The sequence below is a fragment of the Peromyscus leucopus genome, chromosome 15 (genome assembly GCF_004664715.2).
Source record: "Peromyscus leucopus breed LL Stock chromosome 15, UCI_PerLeu_2.1, whole genome shotgun sequence".
Classification (NCBI taxonomy): domain Eukaryota; kingdom Metazoa; phylum Chordata; class Mammalia; order Rodentia; family Cricetidae; genus Peromyscus; species Peromyscus leucopus.
In genome coordinates, this window is record NC_051076.1 from 74,532,341 (window position 1) to 74,537,556 (window position 5,216).

The following is a 5,216-nucleotide window of genomic DNA, read 5'->3' on the forward strand; positions in this document are numbered from 1 at the left end:
TAGAACATGGAGAAACCTTCAACAGCATTTGACACTGGCAGTGGCACTGTGTGTGTGTGTGTGTGTGTGTGTGTGTGTGTGTGTGTGTACATGTGCCCACAGAGGCCTGAAGAAGGAATCAGATCCTCTGAAGCTGGAGTCATAGGTGGTTGTGAGACTCCCAATGTCAGTGCTGGGAAGAGAACCCAAATTCTCTGCAAAAGAATTAAGCACTCGGGATTTCTCTGAAGCCCATTTATTTATTTGTTTATTTATTTATTTATTTATTTACTTACTTACTTACTTACCCAGAGTATCTCAGTGAACCTGGATCTTGCTGATTTGGCAAGTCTAACTGGCCGGGAATCCTACCTCTATTCCCTGGTGCTATGGTTACAGGCATGTGCTGCCATGTCCAGCTTTTACATGAGTGCTGAATATCTGAACTTAGCTTCTCATATTTTCTCAGCCATCATTTTATCCATGGAGCCATATCCCCAGAAACTTCTGAATTTTCACTCAGCTCACCTCCTCCAGTCTCTGCTCCAGTCATCTGCTAGGAGGTGATTTGTCTAACCATTTTATTACATGCAATACAATACATATAATATAATATAATATAATATAATATAATATAATATAATATAATATAATATAATATAATATAATGCACATAACACAATAGTAATGCTCCTTTTTCTCCTCCCCCTTCCCTGTCTAGTACATCTCACTGAGTCTTAAGCCCTCAGGACTTTCCCTTAATAGAATAAGGCACCTGTGCCTTTGCTGTTTGACTGTTGGCTGTCACCTTCCGTGAACTGAGCATGTCCATCAGATTCTGAGTGATCTGGGTCTTGACTGTGTACCATGAGTTTGTCAGAGACCACAGATGATAATTAGAATATAAAATCCCTTTCCTGAAACCTTAAGTAGCACCAGGTGTAGATGAATGGTTTTATTAAATAAGAAACACAGAGCCAAATGCAGAGTTAATAGCCCAAGAGGTCAGAGAAATAGCTAAGAGCTAAAAACCTTACCCTTCACTGCCACTGCTGTGTTTCCTCTCCACAAGAGTCCTACTTCCTGTGTGTTTGTCCTTTTTATTGACTTTCTGTTCTGCTTTCTCATTGGTTGTAAATTCAACCACATGACCTCTGGGTTACTGCTTGTCTATACAGACCTCCAGATCTTCTGGTTTGGTATTGAGATTAAAGGTTTGTGTCTTCATGCTGGCTGTATTCTTGAACACACAGAGATCTGCCCAGCTCTGCCTCCCAAGTGCTGGGATTAAAGGCATGCACCACCACCATCCAGCTTCTGCTATGGCTTGCTATTAGCTCTGATCCCCAGGCAACTTTATTTATTAACATACAAATAAAATCACATTTCAGTCCAAATAAAATATCACCATAACCAGGACCTTCTCATTCTCCAGCATTCCTATTCTTCTCCAGAGGAGGGGTGCTAGCTGAAGAAGGATGGAACAAGAACAAATCTGATCTCAGATTGAAAGCAGTCAGAAGCAGCCCACTTCAGCAAACCACAGCCATTGAGTATGAGAAATCAATGTTCATCACTGTAAGCTTCCAAAATTTGAGCATACTATGCAACCCTGTTATAACTACAGAAACTATTGGTGACAGTTTGTATTTTCAGGAATATTGAACAATTTGTAATTGTTTGCTTTTGTTCCAGTTTCTAAGACAGCACCTAAACTATAACATGCAGTAAATTTATGTTTGTTGAATGAAGAAATAAATGATTAAATGGATAGATAGAGAATTAGAATGTATTCTTCTGAAGAAAACCAAGGAAATTTCAGCCCATGACTTTAAGATTCTGAAACAAAATTCTACTATTCACATAGGATATTTTTAACTACAAAATTAGACAGGAGGAATCTTTTTTTTTTTAAAGTGGGGCAAAAATTAAGCTTTTATTGTTACTGACAAGCTTCAGTTTTCAGACAGAATCACATCGCACAAAAGCTCATCTAGTAAAGTTTTAGGTGGCCAGTAACTTCATCAATTAGTTCTACTGGTCCTGGCCCAATTCCCAGGACAGTTCGAGAACCTGGTTCAATCTGAGTACATCCAGCATCTTGGATTAAACTTACAGTCAGTCCCAACATCTTTGCATGGGTCAGTAATTCAATGAGGGTGTCTTCATCTGGGGCTTTGACCACCACTTTGGGCTGGCCACAGTCCTCCCACTCTTTGAGCACTTGAGGGTTTCTCCTTTGAGTCTGTTTGTAGGCAGAAACAGCAGCATGAGAACACTAGGCAGCGACCTTCCCTTTTCCCATCTTTAGGTCAGTTCAAACCACAAGTATCCACTTGTACTCTCCACTCTCTTCCAAGATGCTTGCTTCAGTTCCTGTCTCTGTGTCTCTATTTGTCTCACTTGTTGAGTTCTGGGGGAACATCCTAAGGTGGCCCCGGAGGCCCCAGCCCAGGCACATGCCACAAGCAACTCCAGCAGCCAAGCTGAGTGTACCAGGATGAGCCAAATACTCCATAACCAAGAACCTGGAGAGTACCTGAAGGACTTGCTCACGCTCGGTGGTTCTCCACTCCCGAACAAGAAAACCGACAGGAGGAATCTTGACCATATCCCTGAGACATCTGTGTCTTGGTGGCCATTCAGGACAAGGAAGCTCAAACACCTGAAGTCTGGGCAATTACTAGCCATCCCCAATATAATAATTAATTAATTATGAAGACAAAATATGTTACAAGAAGAAAGGAAGTACTGAAGATAGGCAAGCAGGAAGTACTGAAGGTGAGCATGCAGGAAGTACTGAAGGTGGGCATGCAGGAAGTACTGAAAGTGAACATGCAGGAAGTTCTGAAGGTGAGCATGCAGGAAGTCCTGGAGGTAGTCATACAGGAAGCCCTGAAGATGACCATGCAGGAGGTACTGGAGGTGAGCAGACAAATAGCACCAAAGGTAGGCAGACAGGTAGCACTGCTCTGCCCCCAGACCTCTCTGTATCTGTGCTGCTGCCAGAAGGTGCCCCAGTTCTTCTGTCAGTGAATCCTCTTTGAAGTTCTCATATACCAGCAAATATGAGTGTCTCCTAGTTGACTTTAATCAAGCTGATTATCAAGACTAAGGCTTAGGTTGCAAAGCTAAGTTTCCCCTGGGTGGCAGTTCCTGGGTGCCCTGCTTTTGGTGTCTACTTTGCTTTTCCATGTCAGGTTCTACAGTTTCCAGCCCTGACCCCACAGCCAATACCCAGCTGGATTCATTCTGGAACATCTATGAGAGGCATGGTTTCCCCTTATTCTCTACAGCCTATAACCAGCCAGATTGCTTCCTTGTCCCTATGAGAGCAGCCACCTCAACTTCTAGAGCACAGGTCCACACCAGGTGCTTTTTGTCTTATTTTTTTTTAACACATTCTTTGATCAATACACATTTCCAGATTCTGCACGTAAGCCTAAGTCTGTGTACTGCTCAACTTTGTCTATTCTGTGCATTATGCACACTTAAAATCACTGCTTAGAAAGTATTTTATATAGGAAAGCATCTTTTCTCTAACACCTACTAGACTAGTGTCACAGAAGAGTTACTGAAAAGGCACCATTGAAAGAAAGCACGTATTTGTCCTTCTGAGGCTGGCTTAATTTGCTTAATATGATTATCTCCAGTTGCATCTATTTTCCTACAAGCAGCAGAACCTCATTCTTCTTTAGGGATGAAAAAAAAATCCATTGTGTATATAAACCACCTTTTCCTCAGCCTTTCCTCTGCTGTTGAACAACTAGGTTGGTCCCATAATTTAGCTGTTGTGAATAATAAAATAAACATTGATGTTCAAGTGTCTCTGTGGCTCCGATTTTACATAGCCACATAAAATCATGCATGTACATGTAAAATGTACGTAGAAGTAAAATTGTCTAGAGAAACAAAGGAGACAAATATAAAGGTTAGGTTGGGAAATGGAAAATTACAGGTAAGGAAATATGCTCAACACACAATAGATAACTGTGTGAAACTTTTTAAATAAATAGATAAGAAAATTTTATTTAAAACTGCTACTGTATGTAGTTGAAATGCGACATCTCAGCCTCAGACCACCAGGTTGGCTTCATACTCCTGCTATAATGCTTTTTACTTGTTTGTGGACACTATCCCTCTGGAACTACAAAACATACTAAACTCTTTTTAACCTAAATTTCTTTGGGCTATGGTATATTTATAGCAACAAAAAGTCACTAATACTACCCCTAGCAGAAACAAACTGCCATGAGGATGTTTGGAGAGTCGGTGGAACTCACCACAGTTTACCAGGATATCGTTCCTACCTCTAGAGATTGTGGGACTGTGTTTGCTTATGTTTAAAATGAAGAGTCAAAATAAACCTGATAGTGGGTATAATTCAGTGGTAGAAGAGTAGCCTAGGATGTCCAAAGTACTGGGTTCCATCCCCAGCACAGACAAAAACAAGACAAATCAAAACAACAAAAACAAAAACAAAAAACAATATTAATAGTGAAGGGATTGTAAAGAGAGAAGCACGGAAGATGGGTGTGTTTCATGTCATTCCTCATAACTATTTCAAGTTTTCCTTTCTGCCTAAAATGTAAAACAATAAAGAGAACACCAGCTAGAAGATGAAATCCTTGGGCTGGGATGCAGCTCAGTATGTAGGATGCTTGTCTTCCATGCACAAAGTTTGAACTCCAGCATCATGCAAACTAGGTATGGAGGTGAATTTCTATTGTTTTAGCCCTGGGGAGGCAGGTATATGAAAAACAGAAATTCAAGATCATCCTTGACTGCATAATCAATTCCTGGATAGTCTAGGATACATGGACACTCTGTCTCAGAAAACCACAACAGCAACAAAACCATGCAACATTTTTGTTTTCTTTGTGGAACCTTTAATTCTACATTCAATCTTTTACATGACTGAGAAGTATTGTGTGGGGATTGTTCAAAACAGTTTTGGGCGGTATCAGATGTGTCTGAGGTGCCCCAGTCAGTGGAGCAATCACACTCACTTAGGCATCTTTCCTCATAGATTTACCTAACTAGCCAATTCTTTCCTTACTTGGCCTTCAATCCCCATTTTATTTGCATCTTTTCTACAACAAAGAGCCAAGCCTTACTCTTCAAAGAGGCATTCTAGTTGTTCTACAAAGAAGTCAAAGTGTCCAGACAGCCAACAGCACCATTGCCATGTGAACAAAGAAAAACCAAGAGAGCAAAGCAGCTGTGGGAAAGAGGGT

The 5,216-nt window shown here is 40.8% G+C and overlaps 1 pseudogene; it reads right to left on the reverse strand.

The window, feature by feature from the left end:
* Window positions 1-1,881: 1,881 nt before the first annotated feature.
* LOC114684050 lies at window positions 1,882-2,590 on the reverse strand (annotated as a pseudogene).
* Window positions 2,591-5,216: the final 2,626 nt, after the last annotated feature.